Source organism: Columba livia, chromosome 17, assembly GCF_036013475.1.
Source record: "Columba livia isolate bColLiv1 breed racing homer chromosome 17, bColLiv1.pat.W.v2, whole genome shotgun sequence".
NCBI lineage: Eukaryota > Metazoa > Chordata > Aves > Columbiformes > Columbidae > Columba > Columba livia.
Genome location: NC_088618.1, coordinates 8,476,327 through 8,499,507, shown reverse-complemented (window position 1 = coordinate 8,499,507; position 23,181 = coordinate 8,476,327). Strand labels below are relative to the sequence as shown.

The 23,181-nt window shown below is 43.4% G+C and overlaps 1 long non-coding RNA gene across 1 annotated transcript in view; it reads left to right on the top strand.

Annotated features, from left to right (window-relative positions):
- The first annotated feature begins 17,464 nt into the window (after positions 1–17,464).
- LOC135575619 (uncharacterized) overlaps positions 17,465–23,181 on the top strand; it is a 155,834-nt gene continuing 150,117 nt past the window's right edge. Inside the window, exon 1 of the long non-coding RNA XR_010466721.1 lies at positions 17,465–17,946. This is a non-coding gene — a long non-coding RNA (uncharacterized LOC135575619). The remainder of the gene's footprint in view (positions 17,947–23,181) is intronic.

Below are 23,181 nucleotides of genomic sequence, written 5' to 3'. Positions count from 1 at the left end.
TACTACTTCTGCATGTTACAGATGGAGACTCCAATCACATTTTCTGGGGGTTTTGCTCACAGCTTTCTGGGAGACCACCCCAGAGCCTGGGAAGGGTGGCACTGTGACACAGTGACGTGTGGGATGAAGGTTGACAGACATTCTCAGGATATCCCTGTGCTGTACAGTCAGATGAACATTGGAAGCTTTTGGTATAAAGCTGGAGGGCAATGAAGAGGATGATGGATCGTTTTCTGAATTGGCCTTGCGCTTGCTCTGGGCTCCGGATCCTGCACTGGAATGGGATTGCTGTTGTGGTTGGTGTGAGAGAGTACTCTTGTTTTGTTGTCTCTCCAGTAGTGAACAAATGATACTTAGACTCATTTAATGTATCTCATTTTCTACTCTTCTGCTTGCTTCTCCTTTTCTAAATGCTTTTACTATTCTATTTTTTTTTTTTTTTGTCCTTTCCTTTCACAATCCACTCTGCTGCTTAAAGCAGCATAGATGAATGTAGCTGGAAGGGATCTCCAAAGAGAATCAAAGTTATTCTTCTGACTCAGGGCAGGCTCAGCTTTCCCGGTGCCACTCCTGGGAGACATCCAGCCTGTTCTTAGTCCTCCAGGGCCAGAGCTTCTGCTGCCTCCCAGACAGTCCAGTCCTATTGCTTCCTTATTCCTTACCATCAGAAATAGTTTCTTGGTGTCTTACCTGGGCTGTCCTTGGTTCATTTTACATCCACCAAGGACTTGGAGAATAGATTGCCTTCTCCCGTTGCCACATCCTTCTCTGTGCTGGAGTATTTCTGTCGTATTTCTCAGTAGGATTTTCTTATTCCTCAAGAGTATAAACTGAACAACCCCAATTCCTGTAATATTTGCTTGTAAAACAGATTTGCTTAAGCTCTCATCATTCTCACTGCTCTGGGCTCATTAACAGGAGGATGGACATCAAAACTTTGGTTAGTTAAGCTACATTTGATAAGAACTTAGCTAGCCTTCCTGGCTCAACAGAGCAGTGGACTGACAGAGCCATCAGTTCTAGGTATGTTCGTGGACATCTTGACTGGAATCGGAAAAGAGATGTATAAAAAAATAATAAAGAGTAATTATGTGCAAAACTGAGCAGAATTAGCAAAACCAGTTTTTGCTGAAAAGTCAGTGTGTGTGAGATCTCCATATCTGTCAGATTTAGTTGACATTGGCCAACGAGCTGTAAGTAATAAAAAATAGGTGGTATATGGTATCGTAACAAATATTAATAAATCACACCATTATTAACAGAGAGACTTGCACAAACGTGCTTACACATAGAGCAGGATTGTATAAGACTTGTTTTCTAAGGAAACCAGCTGATAAGTAATGGATGGTTTGGAAAGAAGGATCTGAGCATTTTCAAACTTCCAATAAATGTTTGCTTAAAAATACACATTAGAAATGCCTTTCAGGTTTTTTTTATCAACTGCCTTTCTTATCTTGCCCATTCTTACACAGGAAATTCATGACTTATTTTTCAGGATTTCAGGTCACAGAATTCTAATCAAGACCTCATTGCACACACTCACATGTAGAGGTCATTGATTTCAGGGGTTGGTTTGATTCCTCCAACTTTCCGTAGTGAAAAATGTAACCTTCAATTTTGAGTACCATTAGGGTAAAGGAATATTTGCATCAGGAGCACTGGATGAGGTCCATCTTCAGTATGGAATAGAGTTGGCACCTATTAGAAGGAAATGAATGTATCAAAGTCTAGTGCAAACTGTTGTAAGCAAAACAGCTGGTTGTCTTGTTTCAGCAAATTCCATTAGCTTGCAAAATAGAATGAGATCTGTCCAAAAATCCTTCTCACATTTTTTCTTGCCATCCACAAACAACTTCAAAAGCGGATTAAATTCAGTCTCCTTGGACCTATCCGCCACATTTCACTTTCATATTTTCTTGGAAAAAAAATCCTACAGCAAAATATGGAGATGATTGTTTTATTTTCTCAACCTGTCACTCACGGCGTTTGATCTGCCTGTTCAAAGTGCCGTCGGTTGCGGTCAGCATGTTTCCATTACAGATGGGAGGAATGCCGGGTCCAGACCATCTAGAACTTCTCCAGTGGTGGGATTCAGAGCAACATGGAACATCTTATTGGTTTCCGTCTGAGGAGATGAGTGATAGGCAGAGAAGGAAATAAATAGATGGAAACAAATTCTCTAATGGCCAAAACAGAACATGTTGTCATGAATCATAGAATACTTCGAGTTAGAGGAAACCAATGTAGGTCATCTTGTCCAGTCTTCTGCTCAGATTCCTCATTAAATGTATTTTAATTTGAATCCTAGACCTCACTGTTACATTCCTACACTATTTTTTTTGTTATGGAGGGTTTTTTAAGATTTACTGAAGCCACATGGGTAGCTTTCTTCTAAGTACAGTTCTGCTTAGAGCATCTTACATATTTGATATTTCTCTTTAGTGTGAATATAATAGCAAGAGATGCAAAGTTTGGATCTACATTCAGAATCATAATCACAGGAAAAGTCTGTGCTAAAGTGGAGCTGAATTTGAGAATATATGTAAGTAATATATATAATTCCAGAAGCGTGCTTTATGTATCCAGGGAATTCAGAATTGAGATAAAACTTTAAAAGAATATAAATAAAGGAAGGAACGGAAAGTCATCCAAAAATATCTAACTCTAACTTGTAGAGAAACATATTTGTTATTATCATAGAGAGGTCATAGTGCTTGTGGTCAAAATTAAACAAATATTAAGGCACACTAGATTTTGCACATCAGAATTTTTTTTTACTGGGGTCATTTGGAACCTGCTGCTGATAGAAACATATCACATTTCTTCATGCACCTCAATCTTTATTTTTCTTTGTGAGCCAAAGAGTAAAATATATTTGTAAATTCACCAGTAATCCCTACTGTAAAATCAGAATTCAGAGTTTTTATTCTAAGAAGACACCAGACTTTTTCGTATGAAACAGAGATGATTGGCTTTTAGGAAAGTTCATTTAACGATTACTCTGCTCTGAACTTCTCTACCTGGCACATGAATGGGGAGGGTGGAGGATGGTGTATAGAGAGAAAAACAAAGTCTATGATTAGGTTTGTTGTTTTGCAAGTGTGGCGGTCACAGAGCTGATGAGAAGCTGGCAATACCTTGCTCGTAACTGAGAATAGGCAGAGAAATATGTGAAATAGTGAGTCACAGGCAGGGGATGCCCCCAGTGTTCCAGTACTGGACTGGCTTGTGCGAGACTTTTTCTTACCTCAATAAGAGGTAAGACTCTTGCAGATCTATTTGTGTCCTATCAAAGTTATTAATAATAGGAAGGTTGTTCTGTGAGCAGGCTTTTGCTTTTTCCTTTGTTTTGGGGGTGGAGGAAGAGGAGATCTGCAGATGTGCAACTTCCAGGCTTTCTGGCGTAGGAAACGGTTGCTGCGTCACACCAAATACCATTTTGACTACGGCAAGGAAAAGGTGCTGCTGAAATCTGTTGCTGCCTGCTGGAGGCCAGAGAAATGCTAGCAAAGACAGATAAATTAGAAATGAGACAACCGCATTCCCTGGCAAAAGGTACTGTAGTTAAATGTGCAGAAGCAGTGGGCTTGGGACTAAGATGAGAAACCAGAATGGGAAGATGCAACCTGTAAAGTGCATTACCCTTCTTCCCAGCCTCGAGTCGGCAGTGAAGGAGACTTTAATTCACCCATGGGTGCTGCAAGGTGTTTGTTCTTTGGCTGCATGGTTGTGCTGAACACAGAAGCTGCTTCCTGACTGAGGATGTGGCACTTGTTCCCCTTTTTCCTAGACTATTGGTGGAGACAATTCAAACCCACCTGTCCTAAATCTCATGCTTGGTACCCAGGCCATTTTTTTGTGAGAGAGAAGTACCCACTTTGGCCTGGTAGAAAATCAAGCAGATTAGCACAGCTTTTTCTTGGGTACTGAGGGATGGAGAGGGGTTTCTGTGAAGCTGAGGAGGAGGAGAGTTTCTGCAAGCACTGGTGGACGAGCCCAGCCCTGGCACGGTCTGATCCGAGCTTGCAGCTGGGAGTCTGTGCTGGTGCCTCAGGCATGGCAGTTCCTTTGTTTCCCGTTCAGGGGCACGAAGTTGCCAAAGGCTTGGCTTGGATGGGGAGCTGTGGTCACTGAAACAGCTCAGGAGATCTGGAAGCCCAAGGTTTCCCAAGGCTCTTGCCCAGTATCTATTTTAGCAAAGGAAGCCTTGTCACTGAAATACAGTTCCAGCCTCGTGTCTGGAAAGGTGGCGAGGCCCTTTTGCTGTGTGTGGACCTGTCTCGTGTTATCTAGTCAGCATGTTTGGGGGCTCTATGCATTAAATAGATTTATGTGTTTAATAATTATTAGTTTCAAAGATTTACAGTGCCCTGCTGCTGTTCCTGTGACTCTACCTCCCCAGGGTTTTAAGAAAGTGAAAATCCTTCATCAAGGGAAAGGAAAAAAATTAGAAACTTTAAATCTTCCATCATTTGGAAAATAGGTTTTGGAGAGAATAAGCACACATTCTCTGAATGGTGCTGTGCTAGGTGAGTGCGTGTGTGTCTTGCAGTTGCACAGTACAAACATGTTTAAGGAAAATGTACAGGTCTGGATGTGTTTATCTCCTCCCTCTTTGATTTAAAAGAGACACTTAAGTTACAGGGCATAACCAGAGGAAGCTTCACAGCTGTTCAGCCACTGTTTTGTTGTGCAGCGATGATTTCATAGAAAGAAGGAACTGTCATTTATCAAGAAAAAAGGAGTGGGATTTACCAATAAGAAGATACAGCCTCACTGTTTTATGTCACCTTCAAAGCTGTCTCTTGGTCTGTGCTTGTATCATCTCCACAGCTGGCTCATGCCAGAGCAAGTCCCATTGTGTCAACTGGCCATTCCAGTCTCCTTTTCATACATAGTGATTATAGTCACTATAAAAGCAAAAGGAAACACAAAGGGGAATTTCAGAACCGAAATGCTCGTACATGAAGCTCATTAACATATTCCTATATGGATTTGGTGCAAAACCAATGCAGGTTAATTAGATAATAATACTAGAGGCATGAGTATTTTGGAATGCAACATAACAGAAATTGAATTTAAATGACCCATTTTAAAATGAGAATTAGCTTTGGAAAGGAAAACTGCATTGCATGACACAGTTATTTGTAATAGTGAAAGTATTAATGAATTTTGTGTGAATCCTGATTACCTGCAAAAGTTAGAGGTTGCACAATAGAACCTAAGGAGAAGTAGCATGAAACTAGAAAGTGTGTGATGCTTCTGGGAAGACAAAGTTTAGGAAAAATGTATATTGCCAGAGATGAGAATTATACAGTAAAGAATTATGTTTCCGTAGTTTCCTGAGGCCTGGCGGAATGGCAAAGCTCAGAGAGGTGAGCAGGCTCCATGTCATTTGAACACTGAACTCTGGGCACCTACTCACCGCAGCTCCACATCCTCCTCCAACTCACAAGAAGTCTCCATCTTCTTCCCGGCCCTGACCTGAGCAGTGCCAGTGGCCTCGGAGGAGAACCTGAGCTGTGTGACCTGGTTTGCAGACACAGGTGTGCAGGCTGCAGTCTTGTTACCAGGCTCAGACTGATATGAAGGGGTCTGTGGAACAGTTTCTATTGAAATTTGGCAGCACAGAGAGGCAGATAATATTTGAGCGAAGTTGTGAAGAGTTTGCCAAAATGCCTTCAGGGCCTTAGCAAATTGCAGCTTTTGAAGGACTAAGCTGCATTTTTTGCTTGTGATTTAATTTTAAGAAACCTTATGGAAAAATCCCTTTGTCATTGGCCTTGCAACCTTAGGTTGCTAATTCAGATCTGATGAGCATAGTCAAGACAGACTACCAAACTTTGGTTCGTCGCCAGCTGTTTGGAGGAGCAGATAACAAACAGCCTGCAAACCAGACCCTTTGTATGCAGGGGAGGGATTCCAGCAAGCTTGCAGAGCATGTGTGCCAGTAACGTGGCATCTCCACCACCTTCTCCTGCAGTAGCAGCTTCTGGTCCGGCAGGAGCAAGCGTCAGGAGCGGCTGGTGTTGGGGCTCTGGCCGGCAGCTGCAGCGGCTGGGCTGCCCCAGCCTGAGCATCAGCAGGCAGAGAAATCCTGTCCCTGCTCCCGGTGCGGGTGAAGAAACCCTTCATGGACACCACAGTCCGAGTTCACTGTGTTGAGGAGGGTGTTTAGCAGGCTACGTACAAAGGTTTCATGTTGTGCAAGTGGTTTGCAGAGTTTGGGACTTCGTATGTTCTGGTTATACAAGAAAGCTGCTGCTGTGTCTGATAGATGAAGAATCGGGAGGGCTGTTTCTGATCTTGGAGTAATCTGTAGCCTGATTTGAGCTGATTTCTTTTTCTACTGCAGGCATAGCAATGGGGTCTTGTACTCATAGGCAACTGAAAGCAAGTTGGTTCTGTTGTACTGCCCTGTTCCGTTGCGTCATTATGAAGTGACAAGCTTGCCCCACTACCAGCCTCTTGCTTGTAACTGTGGGCATATATGCAGGACTGGAAAGCCCCTTTTTCTCCTTCACCAGGGTTTGCAAGTGTAAGTGCTCTGTTCCCATGTGTGCTGAACCCCTTCTTGCATGTGTTACATTTTAACACCTTTAAGGAGTAAAACATCTCACTGTGGGGGGCGTGCTCGGGCCTGAAGTGGCCATTTGCTAAGCTATGTTTGCAATCCCAAGAAGAGCAAGAACAGGAAAAGGACAAATGGAGAAGAGAGGGGTTTCTGTCAATGGGAGGGGTGGTGTGTGTGTGGCAGTGAAGGTGTGTGTGAACAAACATGCTTGAAGGTCTTCATTGTGTCTGTTTGAATATTTGTATTTATTATGCTGCAGCTAAACATTTGTTTTCTCCTGCTGCTGTTAGCTCTATTTGCTTTTTGTGCATGTTTCGTGTCATTAAACATGCCTGTTGATGTAAGTAGCACACAGATACCTTTCTCTCTACAGCTTTCAAGAGACATATGAAGACATAAGACTTCTCAGCATACTGTGTATGAAATGCTTGCTTCAGTCTTCTGGGATTTTTTTTTTAAAGAAGAAGAATTTTGTTTTTTTTTTTCCTTTCCCTCTGATTGGTGCTTATTGGCCAAAGGTGTCTCAGCTCTCTGTGGCTGTGATCTGTTCTTCTTGTAGCAGATGCATTCAGGAGAGTGGAAAGGCAGATGAATCGTTGTCTCACATTCATTGCAGCCAGTGTGCTGCAGTCTGTGTCCCTGCCCTAGCTCCCAAATGAGTAATGAACAGACCGATTTTGATTTCCAGAAGCTGGAAGCAGAGGAGATGCTTCCCAGAATGGTATTACCTAGGAAAAGCAGATTTTTGAGTTGGCTCCTCTTCCTTGTATTTTCATACCCTTTTTGACTTCAGTCCAGAGCTGCTGTATCTGTGCCAGACACTCGGTTCCTTGGTGACCCAAGGGTGGCTCTCTGTGACAAGTCTCCCAGCTGCCTGTCGTACCTTTAGAACAGGAGGCAGGAGTCGTGTTTCTTCAGATGTGGCTGGAAGATGGGCAGGATTGTCTGTAGCTCTGGCTCAGCTGTGTGTGCTGTGTACAGGACTTATCTGAATAAGACCTGGATTGAAAACCTGGCCCTGTTAAATCGGTGGTATTGTTTCATTTGAGTTACTTCATTACTTAAACCTGTCTCTGGTAAATGCTAAAGATTTATAGTTGTCTTTTCAGTATATTTTTATTGCATTTGCAACACACTTGGAATAGGACTACTGTTTTATTATCATTCTTCTATAATCAGTACAATTGTTCTACTTTTAAGAAAACAAAAATCTATGATCTAATATTTTTAAATGGATTCAATTAAAATGAGAGAGTTGCATGATAGGCATTATGTCAAGATATGTTTAAAAGCATGTGGCTGCATTTGTACATTCCTGCGGGTAAAAAGCAGCTTCATTCTTTCAGTCCCAAACAGGAACGTGTAAGGAATAGAAGGACAAACAGTAATGTCTCCTAGTAAGACCGGAGCTCTGTAGTATACTTTTCAGCAGGCTGTGCTGACTTGAGAACAAGACAGTTGCTGTTTACGTAGAAAGTTCATTCATAGAAATGTAAAGACACAATGAATAGCAAAGGAGAGGCACAGTGACAAACTGTCTGTGCCGCTTAGGTTCTGCTGAATGAGTTTCTGCATCCTCTGCTTTTATGAGAACCTGGGATCTCTGGCACTTGTCATTTTCAGCACTATTTTGTATGGTGACCTAGTGACTCCCTGCTGGAAAAAAAAAGCACTCAGAGGATTAAAAAGGTCTTTTTTGGCCACATCCACCTTTCTTTGAAAGCTTTGCGTAGAAAAATGTAGCTGTACCTGAAGAGGGTTAGCCTGCCATGTATCTGCATGGGTTATTATTCTATAACTCTATCTAGAGGTTTTCATGCCAGCAGTTTACTGAATTCTTCTGTTGGGCAGTTGTGACAGTGTTAAAAAGTAGGTCATTTGAATGCACTGCTGATAACAGTAATGGATTCACACATCAGCTGGCTGCTCCATACACATGTAACCCCTGCCCAGTGTCACCTCCAGAGTGGTTCACTCCCACGCAGTGGAATGTGCCATTTTGCTAATGCACATATGCATACTTTGCATTTCAAACTAAGGAGAAAGGAGAGCTAAGAGCTTAGAAGGTGCTAGTAGTAGCTGTTTCCTACACGTTTTTTCAGAATCTCAGACCTGGGTTCCGTCACCAGCCATTCGGGAAGGCTGCATGGCTGGGATATATGAAGGGGTATTGGGATTAGAACTTGCTTAAGAAGTTACATGTTACAGGGAGGCTGTTTAGGGAAAAAAAAAAAAATAATACCCTGTTTCTCTTTATGGAGTACACACACCAGAGAACGCATGTGGAATAAAGTCTGTGGCTGCTCAGTCTGCGAGCATCCTTTCTGCTTCCCTGGACATGCTGCAGCGTGTGCTGGTGCCAAGGGGTGTGTGGCTGCAGACCCCATAACCAACAGCTCTGCATTGCTTTGCATGAGTATTTGTTTCCTCCTACTTTCAGGAGAACCTGAAACCAACTTCTGGAGGTTGAAATGTTAAATACCGTGTGTACATCCTTCTGCTGTCCCCCAAATGGTGTAAAGCAATGGCAGCGACCAGGAGCTGTGATTACCTTTGTGTGTACTGCTGTAACTGCAGTTGGGCCACAGGAAGCAGCACAGATAACTCTGCCCACCCCAGGCAGCTCCTCAATGAGCAGCCGCTGAGTGAGGGAGCAACTGCGAATGTAGTTACGCTAGCAGATCAGAAGGGCGGTGGCAAAGGTTGTGCTAGGGAATTAGCATCGTCATTTGGCTGCTGCATCCTGAACAAGAAGGGTGACCAGAAACTGAGACATTTAGAGCCTCTGTAACCGTCCTCTGGTGAAGCAGGCTTTAGTTCCCATGGAGAGGATAGTGGAGCAAAGTCCATAACCTTGATCATAATACTTGATCTCACCTCAGAGAGCCACAGTAGTCTTGTGCTTGCTATCCAAAATTATATAAATTACGGAAACATTGCAGAAATAATTTGCTTTTAAACAGGAAGAAGCAAAACAGGGCAAAAGCAAATCTAATCTCTTTTTGGAACCCACTTGTTGGCATAGAACATCAGGACTGGGGTAGGTGTACTTTGAAGTGCAAGTTAGGAAACCCCAAGAGGTGAACTAAAAACCTGCCAAAATACAATAGAGGCACAAAACACCGAGTTAACTATTTGCTAATTGACTGTGTCATGAAAGGAAGAGGGCATTACCCAGACTGCAGAGTGTGTCTTTCAGTAGTAGTGCTGGGCCGTACAAAATCTTGCTCAATAGGTGAAAGTAGTCTGGTTAAGGTCACACACAGCCTTTGCCCTCCCCCCTAGTTCTGTTACAATCAAGAATCACATCTGTCTTTGAGCTACTTAAAAATACTTTATTGTTGGGTTCGCTTTTCTTGTGTATTCGGGAATTGCTGATGAGACCAAAACCTGCAGCTTTAGAGAGAATGTATCTGAAGAGTCAGCAGTGATACGGTACCGCAGGCTGTTTCTGTGCAAGCCTGCATGCGGAGGTTGGCTTTTCTAGCGCAGCACAGCGCAGAGAGTTGATGGAAAGCTGAGTGTGATGCAGGCTTGGCTAATTGGAGCACTCCTGGGAGGATGTGAATTGCACAGTTTCCATAATGAGTAGAGAGAAAAGATAGTTTACATCCCCTAATGTAACAGCGTCAGGACAAGATTAATAGCAGAACCATGGCAGCGGTGTCTATCAGACACTTCATTATTGAAGGGACTGAGTTTCGCTAATGGTATTTTGCTGGTGGTGGGTGCTGTGAGTCCGTAGGCAAAATCCCTTCCTTAGGTCTTCTCCAACTTTTTCTTATCACCAAAGCCCAAGCTTATAAAGGATACATAAACACAGAGATTTTTTTCTTTCTGTTATGAGATGTGATTAAATTGTGGTTCAGCTTCCAATTAAATGGAAGTCATCTGAAAGCATGATTGTCCATGTATTTCTTCATTCTGCTTCTTTTTTATACAGGATTATCTCAGGAAAGTTAATGAAGAATCATTAATTTGAGGTTAGGGCGATGGACTGGATTTGTGTAAACAGGCCATTTTCCTTCATGTTTTGAGCACACTATACACTCTGGCCAGGTTCTCAGTGGTATCAAGCTGTGTCTCAGCTTAGAGGATGCTTGTGTATGCAACTCGGGCAGCACAAATTTGGAAAGCAGTCACATTTGCTGGCAATTGTTGCCCTGGGGTGGAATGGCAGGGAGTATAGCAAATCAGCATTGCATTCACCAGACTTGACTGGGAGACCTTTGCTTTGCAGAAGCATTATAGGGTTAGAAACCAAACAGGTCATTTTGCCATCATTTTGGCTATTTATTAGAATACAAGCTGTGGTGGTTTTTATAACCAGGAAGGAAAGAGACCTTTGAGTCCCTCCTGCTCTTTGTAAGATGCATTCCTTTTTGCTGCTGGTCTGGGTGAAAATCACAGTCAGCAATTTCGTACGGTCTGTGCTGGCTAAAAGGCTGGACGTTTCTCAGATATCCTGTTTGCAGAAGGTGCCTTTATCACACAAGAACTACTCGGGTGAACACTAGGTAAGTGTCTCTAATCCCAGAACGTGATGGGTAAAAGCTAATCCCATACTGGTGAAGTGGAAGTTTTAATACAAATTTAGGTCAGTTTTGTACAGTTCCTGCCTAGATTTGTGTCTCCATTGGTGTGTGGACCCTCAGCTCTTGGAAGACATGGTGCCAACTGCCCAGGTTCCAGACCCTCAGTGGGGCCAGAGCCATTTCCAGTGTTTGATGTGGCGATAGCTCTGATAAACTTGGAGGCCCTGTTTTGCTCTGTCCTGTTGTAGAGGTTTGGGGTGCTTGAACCTTGGCTTGGAAAGAAGCAGAAGGTGAATCTAAATGCAGTAACTGTTTCTGAACAAATCCCTGTAATTAGTCATTGCTCAGAGAGTGTGTAATGGCAATGCTACGTTCTGTCCAGTAACTAAGCAGGGAAATTTTTGAAGCCTATGTTACAAAAAGCCTTGAGTCTGCCATAAACAATGTATGTGCTATTGTCTGCAGAATTTTTCTCTGCAGTTACCATGATTACACACCTATGGAGCAAAGAAACGGAGAGTCTGGGGGTGCTCTGGGCATACAGACATGGTGCCTTGTGGCAGTCCATGTGTGCGCCCCAAGATGGTCACTTAAGCACCTGCCTGCTCTTTGGAGTTTATTTGTATGTTACTGTGATTGCTGGGGTCATCTTAGAGTGCTTGTAAACAGAGTGTGTTTCCTTCGTGCTCGCTCTCTTTTTTTATTTTTTAATGGAGTTAACCACAACTCAATATTTGTATCATTCGAGCTCAATTAAAAGCACACACAAAAAAGTTCATGAATAGTCTGCTTCTAATGAAGAGGCATACTTTCATAACAGCCAACGTTCAAAGATGCTTTTAACAACGAGAGCGAAGGATTTACGATGTAAGTATTTTAGTCATTAAAAAATTGGGATTGTTTCTTTGGAAAAAACAAACAGGCTTTGGGCTCTTCCTACGAGCAGTATGAACTCAGCGGCTGGCAGCTAGTTAGCCCCCCTGCAGTATGAATTAATGATAAAACTGCTTTCGTTCAGAAGGGAATTTTATTGGGCAGGATGCCGGGTACCAACACAATGAGGTCTCCAGGCGCCCCTCCCTCTAGGGGTCTTCAATTACACTTCGTAATGAGCACTGTTTCATTAGTGAGGAAAGCAAAAGTCGGCACTAATTAAAATTAAATTAGGACACACTCAAGTTGTGACACACAGTGTGCTGAGATATTAATAAAAAAGAAGCTGCCTCAAACAAGCATGGACCAAAGGGTCAAGTGATAACAATTAAAAATTGGATGTGATGTCAATGCTGAATTTTTAACACTCCAGTTTTGGCTTTGTGTATGGAAAGATGATGTCTGGGCTGGTTTCTGTAAGCTGGAAGAGGCATTGCATCGAGATCTGTCAACATAATGTCTGACAGAACATTTTCCCAAAGCTTGCATACTTGCCAGAGTATTTCACAAGAACACATGCATGTGCACATGTGCCTGCAATCTGGTGTTCATGCACGCTGTTGAGCTGATGTGTGAAAATAAGATGTACATTTTGCGTGAAAACTCTGCATAAACTCTTGCTGACATGCAAAAGGTGTCTTGCTTCAGCACTCGTGTAACGACGCAGTGCATCTGCACTGTTATATATATATATATATAATATATATATATATATACACTATGAGATGAACATATATTTTTCGATGTATATACTTCACATGGAGGCAGTATCTTCGAAGAAAAACTGAGTTCTAGTCCCAGCTCTTGTTCCTTTTCTGGGAGCACTAAGACTTCATTTACCGTAATACTTGTGGATGCTCTTGACATTTTGTACATGAGCTGCCTTTAGGTTTAGAGCATTGCTGAGCTTCCTTGCTGGCTCCCTTTTCACATTTTCCAGCTTTTGCTGCTTTTGCCGTGCTCTGCCTCAGGCCTTCTGCTGCTGCTCCTTGTCACCGGCTGTGCTGGGTGCTGCCGGGGTGCAGCGCGGGCACCCGGGCTGGTCCTGCAGAGCAGTCACCCCGCTCCAGCTCTTGAGCTGCATCCATCTCAGCCTGGAGCTGATTGTTCAGACTAGTCGTTGTAAGCATTTTTGAGGAAAGCTCACTGCCCGATTTAACTGTGGTGTTTAATTAAGTTGGTTCCAAAGGCATTTGCCAAAATATTAAAATATATTTGACCTTCAAAATGGATTAAATAGACATGATGTTCAGTGAGGCAAATTACAGGGAACATCTGTACATACTGTGTTTAAATATACACACGTGGAACTTGTTGGGTTGGTGAATGGATGTGGAATATTCAGCACATAGAGATTGTAATCTGGAAAAGAATTTGTTCTTCTCAGTGAATATATTCTTGCACATTAGTAAAATTGTGGCCAAGGCACTTCATGCAGTGTGCATCTGTTTGCCTATGCAATAATTATTAATGCTGCTCTGGTACAGCAGTAGATTGTGCGTGAGACTTGGGGAGAAAATAGCAGAAATAGCATCCTGCTGTTACATAAGAACCCTTGGAAGTTCAGGCCCCCGACCACCAGCCCACCCAACTGCCCACGTCATTATAAATGTATTTCAAAGAGTGGAGTAGGCATCATCACTGGACCATCCATCTTTTTGTGCGTAAGTCCTCTTTCCTAAGTGTTAAGGCAGTTGATGCCTTTAAACTTGCTGCTTGCTTAAATACCTGCTGTCCTTTCCGGGTGTTTCCCATTGTGGCAACTACAAACAAAGCTCTCTGTCCTGTGGAGACTTCTCCGTTTATCTGAGGTAAAACTGGCAAATATTTAAGGCCCAGCACCGAAAGCTGACTGCTTACATTTCCTTAATATGTATTTACAAGACAGATCATGAAGCCCGTAAATATGTGTTAGAATAAAAACATCCCTAATGCGTAACTGAATGCTCTGTCATAACTGTTCCACACGGGCTGTTACTCGCTGTGAGGGCTATAACCTGCATTGCAATAATTTCCTAATGTCTGGCTTGACAAAGACCCTGACTTCACTAGGTCATTTATTTACAATTCTATAAATGCTCTACCTTTTTAGTACAGTCAAAACATACATTTGTGGATCTTGTGAGGCTTTTGTTTCTTTTCTGCTTGTATTTGATTATTATGACATATATTTATACTGTGCTTTCCATCCAGGAGGCACAGATACAGCTCAGATAAAATGCGTGTGACTTCACCAACACGGAAGCCACTCAGAGGTGGAGCACAGCATCTGCTGAATACTGCACACAGACCAGTTGAAAGACTTTTAAGAGATGCTTAAAATCCCATGAACTGCCTAGACAGTCAGAGCTAACTATCCAGAGTTGTTGAAAGTGAGTGTTCAGTCATACGAGACCTAATTCTGACTTTAGCTTTTAGGCACAACAGGCTAATGGTTTTGCTCAGTGCTTCAGACTATTAATTAGCTCTTTTGTAAAATCTGTACATGTGTAGAGTCAAGTACCAGCCCCAGTGCTACTCTGCTGAGTCCCAGGCTGCAGAAAATTAGTTTTATAAAGGAAAGAGCAACAATTCTAAGCTAGAGTAGTTAGCAATAAAAAGCCACAGAGACCTCAGCATGGTTGGTCACCTTAAAGGAAGTGAATCTGGAAGGTTTCAGATTTCCGCATCCCAAAGTATGCGGAGAGACCAGAGGGGTAATTTGCAATCTTAGGAGGTACCCACAGAGAGGTGCCCGGCAGCTGTGGGTGGATCCATCCCGTGGAGATGGCAGCACATGGCTGAGACGGGGCTGTTCCTGCAGCGCCGGGAGCTGGCGGCCTCTAGAGCCAACAGTCCAGAGATAAAGCTATAAAAAAAAATTAAAAGAGTGGCAGGGGCTTTTCCCAATGCATTTCAGGTCGGAGTCACTCCTTGTCCCTTTAACCTGTGCTGAGGAAAGGTGCCAGTGGGCTGTGGAGGAGTAAGCAGGCAGCAGGCACACACAGCACCGTTACACTGCCATGCCTGGTACCCGCGTTTCCTGGCGAGTTCCTCTCGCCTTTGGCTTAATTTGCTGGGGATTGCAAAGGAACGTGCTTTTGTGCTTGCTTATATTGTATCACTGAATGATACAGATCTTTGCTCTGTTACCTAAGACTGCCTGATCCCATTCAGGAGCCAGAGCCGTTTCTTTTTGTTGTACAGAGGTACTTGCTTTGGCCTGCTGCAGCCCTTTTTTAATGGTGAATGGAGAGTGAGTGTGTGTGATCGAGCTTTACAAATCCCCTTATACACAGCCCTTTGGCAACCTCTTTTATGAAATTTTTATTAGTATGTTCAGCAATGTGCATGTCCTCAGGAATAACAAACAGCACGGAGAGAATATATAGCCACTCAAATGGTCCAGGGGCTTCAGGAGGGAGGTGAACAATGCTACTTTAAATATTGCAGGATGGTTTACAACCCTGAGGGAGGAGGTGTGGGGGAGGAGAGGGGAAGAGCAGATGGGCACAGTGTCCATTTAAGGTGGTCTGGCACAGTTATTGGTCAGCAACAATGTGATTTATGTTCGGAGGCTGCTTCCAGCCCGTGCTTTTTCTCCTGAGTTTGCATATATGTCTGTCCCTGAAAATGTTACCTTAGATTTCAGGGGGTTGTGCAGCTAAGCTGTGCCATGGTGGTTAGGTTTAAAGGTTGAAAAAACATTTCAGAGTTCATTTTCTTTAGACCAGATGGATGCCTGACTTGGCTGATGTGCCCTGTGTTAGAGGGCTGACATGGCAGGTAATGCTGCCCGCCTTAGCTGCATTAAGCCGGTCTCAAATCACAAGGAGATGTGTGCCTGTCAATATTTGTGCTGAGATCAAAACCTCTAGTAGGACCTGAAAAACATTCAGAAACAGCACTGGCCATTATCCCAGGCACCAGACTGGCTCCAGGCTGTGCAGCATGGGGAATGATAAAACTGTGTTATTCTGGGCTCTTGGCTCCAGGGACTTGGGAGCAGCACAGGATCCTTGCAAGGCCTGGGTGTTGGAGTGATCCTTAACAAAGAGCCTCACGCTGCAAGGTTCTCGGTGTCTGTGGTTTCCACCCTGGTCAGTGGGAGCTGAGGGTTCTCTTGCATCAGGGTTGGAGCTGGGAGGTTATGCTGATTCCAGCAGCCTTGACTTGGAAAGAAATCACCAGGCTGTGCTGTCTGTACATCCCCAAATCACATCTGTATGTTCCTTGCTCCTTTTGAGTGCAGGAGCCCTGAGACTGGTGAGCACAGAGCTGTTACTTTCCTTAGGAGAAGAGGACCTGGTATCTACAGCAGTATAGGTGTCTGTGTACAGTTGAGGCCTGGATTATCTTTTAGTTGAATTTCGCTGAATAGAGTTGTATTTATGTTTGCCGTTTCTCCTCCCCAAGTGACCCTTTAAATCGTGTTAATCCCTGCACTCCAGTCTGTTCTACTGAAATCCATGTCTTCCTGTAACTTGCTTCTCATAATCAGCCCATATGCCTGTGCCCCCATCTGAGGTGGAGGACGTGTAGCCTCGTGGTCAGCAAATGGAGTTTACACACTAGCAACAGGTAGCTCTTCTTGGCTTCAGTTTTCGCTCACTGCGTGATCCCCTGAAAGGCCTCTGACTTTTTGCCTCAGTTTCTCCATCTGCAAAACTGTTTATTGCATTGCAAGCCTTAATGCAGTAAGGTCATTGAGGGAAATTATAAAGGCTAAGGGAAGAGCATTTATACTCATGTGAACCTTGATAAGAAAATTAGCCTCATTCCCCTGCCTTACTACCAACAGTGGTATCAGACTCCATACTAAACTAAAATTGTCTGTGTACGAGTTCTGGTTTACTTGTTTGCACTGGGATTATGTTGTTAATTGGCAGGGCAGCATGGTACAATATCACATAATAGCATTAGAGGTGAACTGTTTTCTCAGCTTCAGAGTCTTTGTGCATGGAGTGATAGGCAATGATCCTCTAATGGCATGTGAAAGGACCAGTATTTGTATTTCCTTACGTGCAAGATGATAATACACTATCAAGTATTCAGCTCTTCATGATGCTACAAGAATAATACAAAAGGAACATGATGTCACATTGAACAGAGACTGTGAACTTCTTAGGGCAGAAACCATCACTTTTTATAACATATGCACTGTCTCTAGCATGATAAGTTGTGTGTCCCTGAGATTAAGTATTCCATCAGAAAAATGTCACTATTGCCACCGCAAGGCTTGCCTGTGTGATGAGATTTACAAAGAATGGTGTGATATTTTAGGGATATACATGCAAAGTAGTCAACAGTTGGCTGTCTGCTGCTTGGAAACCCAGTTTTGTCCTTACGTGTTTACTTGCTTCAGCTGGTCTGGGGTCCTAGGCCTGTGGCAGGAAGGGCTGTATGACAACCTGCCTTGGTTTGCTGATGTCTGGAGCGTGCAGACACAATTAATCCGATGGAGCTGAGGGATAGGGCCAGGCATGTACACAGTATCCAGCCACTGGAGCAGTCAAAATGGGTGTGACCCAACAGGAGGCTGGAAAACCGCCTGACACACTTGGCAAGTGGTGTAATGCTCCATTCTCAGAAGGAAATTCTTTATTGAACCCCTCTAGCAATGAACTTTTGGCCTGAAGCTGGAGTTTGGATTGCACAAGCTCAATAAATGTGTAATTATAAATACCAGAGACACACCAAGCACCCCCCATACAAGTAGGACCTGTTTCAGAAGTCGGGAAGGAGCAAACGTGTAGGCAGTGAACCCGCTGCAGGAGCCGGCTGCTCTGAAAGGGAGCAGCCCCTGCTCGGGGTGTGGGCCCTGCAGGAGATGGCTCCTGCCCAAGAAAGTGTCATCGGTCATCCTGGGCATCGTGGCAGCCAATCAAGCCAGCAAAGCCATCAAACTTTCAGCCTCCTCCTCAGGTATTGCTGCTTTGAATTGGCTGCTTGACAAGTGTGTGGTAATTCTGCTTTTACCTGAAGTCATTGCCTAATTTAGAGTTTGTTTGCAGCTTTGCTGTTCAGGAGCCAGAGCTGGATGGGAAGCCCACGGCTGTTGGGCTTTCTCTGATGTGGGAGATGGTATCATGCAGAGGGGGAGAATCTCAGCTTTCATAAAACATCAGTCTTCAGTCTTGGTGTTGTTTTTTTTTCCTTCCTCTCTTCTTAAATTAGAGTGACTACAGTGTAATGCAGAGATACCAGAACCACTTTGCTGGTAGAAATCTACTTGCAGCAGCTTGAAGCTCAGCATTGGCAGACCTTTTCTGCTCCTCTCACTGCAAAGGAAGGTTGCAGAGGTCATGGTCCAGTGACACTTCCACACCTGTAGTACGGAGCTTGGAGTGGCAGCAGGAGGGTCACTCAGGTGTTAGTGCTTGTTTGGCAATTTCAGCACAAGCTGCGTTTATGATACTCCAGGCTAAGTGTCCATGTGCCCACCAGTCCCAAAGTGAACACCCTGATTTTCAGCCTTATGACTTGAACTGCCAGTGTTCCACATACATCTGTGCTGAATGAGTCACGGCTGGGATACATGAAAATTATTTACATTTTCATTTCAACTATGACAGTGTGAGGTGGTAGAAGAAGAGTCATCTCTCTTCTTGAGAAGCTGGAGGTGTTTGTTTTGTGGGGTTAACCAAAACCATGTTAGCTGTAGCTCTGCCTGCACGTAAGGCTCCTGCACAAACCTCTGCTAGTTTGCACGATGGCGTGCCGAGCCCTCACGCATGGGGTGGATCCAGCACTGAAGTAAGCAAATGAAAAGGCTCTTGAGCACAAGGTTAGATGAACCCAGAGATGGCATATCGAGTCCTTTCTGTAGGCCAGGAAGACCTGTCCAGCCTGCTCACTGCGATTATTAGATTACCAGAAGAACTCAACAACCCTTTGAAAAGTCTGCTGTGCATCTAACTCCAAACATCAGAATTGACTGTCACTGAAGAAAATCAGGCAGGGGTAAAAGCCAAAAAAATTGTTACCCCAGAGCTGTGGTGCACCATGCAGCGATGCTGTGTTTGGAAGGCAGTATGATCGAGTAGGGGGTGTGTACACAAATGTGTGCGCATACGCATATATTTTTAGGGTTAGCAAATGGAAATGTTTTCATTTCTACCTGAATATGGATTTATCTTTCAGCTTTAACATACCTACTACATGACTGTTTCAAAACTATACAACCAGTGATGGTTACGAAGCACCGTCAGTAATGACTGTCAGCCAGGGCCCCTGAAGGGTGATAAATAAAATAAATAAAACCCCTAGGTGTGAGGGGCTTTCTCATGGCTTTGTAAACTTCCTCAGTAGGTTTCTTGAAGCTCCGAAAGACATTAGAAGAGGTTGTGGAATAGCCTGAACGTTCGTCTGCAGGACACTGTGGATCATAGTACAGCTACAAGGTTTCTTGCTATTAGAGTAGAAAGGGCAGTGTCGTTCTAGTTTGGAAGTTTGCTTAGTGTGTTCCTTAGATGTGTATGTATTAAACAAATGTGACCAAATCATTAGTCACTGCACATTTGCAGTTTGCTTATTTTGTTAACCCTGTATATGAAAGGGAAATCAAACATTTTTGTGACCATTTTAACCATATTGTTTTATGACCTTCCCAGCATCTTTTTCCTTCAAATTCTGTAAAGTGAATTCCCTTTGCCAGTCCTCTCCCTTTTTGTCTTTGAAGGCTGCTGGTCATATAACCTTCTGAAGCCTGTGGGCTTCAGTTTGTTTTGGCACTTTCTGCAATTGTGAAGCTTGAAATTAAGATTTTTTTCTATATGCTGAATTAGTTGCCTTTGCCTGAGGTGTGGCTGAGTAGGAGAATGTGGAAGTGTCATGTACACAGTTCAGCATAATATTTGTTTTAGCTGTAATCATAGTACAGCATTATAATATCAAGGCAGAGTGTAGTTTATTATGGTGTACTATTGCAGTTAGTAAACAATGCTATCCGGTGTAATTGTTATAAGACTGCTTCAAGGATCTACCAATGTTTGCACTAGAAAACTAGATTTCAAGGGTTTATAATTCATCCATTATACATGGCCTGAAGGTGGAACTTAACATAGTCTGCACCGATATTGGGGAAATCCCTGTTCTCTCTGTACCATCCACTGGATCAGGGCCTATCGTGCCTGGAGGAAGATCTAACCTCCTCGAGCTCTGGCTGTGGAGCCTTATCTTTATGGGTAGGAATCCGTGCCAATCCCTGCAACTGGAGATAGATATTTACTCTCTCCAGCTTCTAACAAATGTATGTTCTCTTTCTTTCTTGATTTGCTATCCAGTTGACTCATTTTACACTTTCAGAGGAAGGGAGTGATAGAGAACGAAAGAGGGAAATGTTTCAGAGAGAAACTCGTTTCCCAGTTAGCAAAGAGGGGAGAGTAAGAAATTGCTGGAGACAAAGTCCCAGTTCCAGATAGCTTGCTGCTCCCTGACAGTCAGTGTTTGTTCCCTAATTTCCAGAGGGAAGGAGATGTGATGTACTAGAATTAGTCATACTGCTATCTCCCTAACCCCAGGGTGTGTTCTGGTGTGCCTTAACAAAACCAACCCCTTAACTGCCTTAACCCCAAGGAACCTCAGTGATGTGTCTGTACGAAACTTTTGAGTTTTCTTTTCAAAAATTGCCCCCTAGAAGATGATCTTTCCTCCTCCTTAGAGCCTGTTGTCAGTTTAGGATGAGGCTATCAGGATCAACATCAATCTTTGCCCCTTGATAAGGAACTCCAAACCCACTGTCCCTTTCTTGATGCCTGTCAGCATCATGACATCAGATACAGGTTTGGGGTATTTGATTATGGATCCGTACATATATTTATTTATTACTGATGCAATGCTTACAAAGAACCAGATGTGAGAATAGACGGTGAGTCATAGAGGACATGGGTGAGCAAGGAGACTCCTGATACAGGTGCTGATGTCGGTGTTGTCAATGCCCTGGCCGGAGGCAGCGTGTGCTGCACACACCGAGGGGCCCTGGGCTGGGGAGGTTTGTTGCCAGAGTGGCTGCTCAAGGGAGCTGTGGTCCATTTGTACAGAAACACCAGAGGTGAGGTTTGAGATCCACTGGATCTGCGACTTAGCAGTCATGTGTCCTGCAAACCTGGTAAGACAGTAATAATGACGTTAGCAGAGTTCAAAGTGGAAGAATTTCAGGGTGATCTGCTATGAATTGCATACTCTTGCTGTGTGTTGTGTGTGTGCATTCATATTGAGGTGTAGGTAAGTCTGAGAGCACAAATGCAGGCACAAACACCAGAGCCGTACCCTTTCCCCGCTCCAAAGAAGAACACAACAAGGATGCGATTCCAGAATGGGAGCAAAATGAAGGAGCTGCAGTGGACTCTGGGAGAAGCAAAGCTCTGCAACTCCTTGCGAGTGCAGGAGCAGTGAGAGCTGGTATGTGTAAGGGTGAGCTGAAACCAGCTCTGCCCAGGTTGATTCAGGGGAATCCTCTCATTCCTCTCCTTTCACCCATCCTCCATTCCTACAGGTTTCATGTGGGAGGATGAAACCTAGCTTTGCAATCAGAACGTTGTCAAATTGGTAGTAATTGGCAATTCTATAAATAATCTGCAATAATAGGAACAAGTGCTAGGGGGAGCAGAAGAGCTGTTGGTAAAACACCCATCATTTAAACAGTAGGTGCTGCTGGTGACTTGCAGCAGTGGTCAGTAAAAGTCTCTATAAAATGTAGAATTTGATGCATTTAAAAGAGAGATTAGTGAGATTAGTGTGTTTTAAAGCTTCCTGACTGATCGACTGTATCTCTTCGAATTCTACCTAATCAGTTGCACTTACCTGCAATTATAGTAGGCTATGTTCTTGTGTAGGAAGCAACACAGTGTAATGGAGTAACTCAGAGTTATTCACTATCTAGTGTGGTGCAGCTGCCTCTTGGGTGAAATACAAAAGTTAGTTAACCAACAAGACTTCACAGTAGAGTTTGGGAGGAGCACAAAATGCTGAGATTTTATGTCAGCTGCCTGGTGAAATCTGGAATAGTTCTGTCAGCTGTCAAAGGAATTGTTTGATTAATACCCATGTACAAAATCTAGCCTGAAAAATGTCTCCAGGAGAAACTGCTTCAAAATGTTAGCAATAATTTGGCCAGAAAATGGAGTCTAAGGCAATTTCTGCTGGGAATGCGGTTCACAGATGTATTTAAGCCAGCTGCATGCACTGGCTTGGATTCACCTATCTATCTCTGGGCTGCATTCACAGGACAGAGCATCGTATGCATATAAGCTGTATTACTACACTGAAAAGCATTATGGAGCCCAAAAGCAGACAGGACAAAACCTTCTATCTCATCCCAACATCATGTGAGACTTGCATGTACTCACCCAAGAGGCATTCTCCTTTGCTAGTCTGGCTGGTTTTACCACAGTAGGGTTATGATACTAGCAATTTGATTATGGTGCAAGTGGGGGATTAAGGATTTAAGTTTCCTGTGGTATAATTTTATGATTCCATATGCAGAATTATAGTGATATTATTAGAACTGTCTACAGAAAAGACATTTTAATATAAAAATTTTGGCAACATTTGCATTTTCCTTTTCTTTAGGAAAAATTCTACTGCAGTACATCATTGGTTTGTTGCCTCGGGACTTTCTGAAGAGCAGAGATAGGTCTCTCCACTTGTCTGGAAGTTAATTTTTCTTCATTCTGCCAAGGGCCTTTTCCTTTCTCTATCAAACAGCTCTCAATACCATCCACCTTTTTCTCTTGCCTTCTGCAGACTAATAATCTACCTGTTGCTTCAGTAATCGCTGCCATGTTGACAGTACTTTGTAGATTTGTCTTCTTGTGAGTATTTATTCAGTTGCAAAACACCCTGCATAGCCATAGAGCATTCATTCATTCGATGGATGTATAAGGTACCTCTTCAGTGACGTGCTAAAAGGACAGTGCTGATCTGAAAGCAAAGCTGCTCCACTCAAAGCTGGACAAATACAGACCAGTGGATGGCAAAAGCAAGTGTAAAACCCATTACATAAATCTTCTCTCAATAACAACTTCAGTCACAAAAAGTGAAGGCCGAGAGAAATTCTATAAATACACCAGGACAGGAAGAAAAGAGGAGGTAAATGCCAGGGAGGAAGAACAACTGCTTAAACTAAAGGCATCACTGGCACAAGAGCAGACGAGTGTC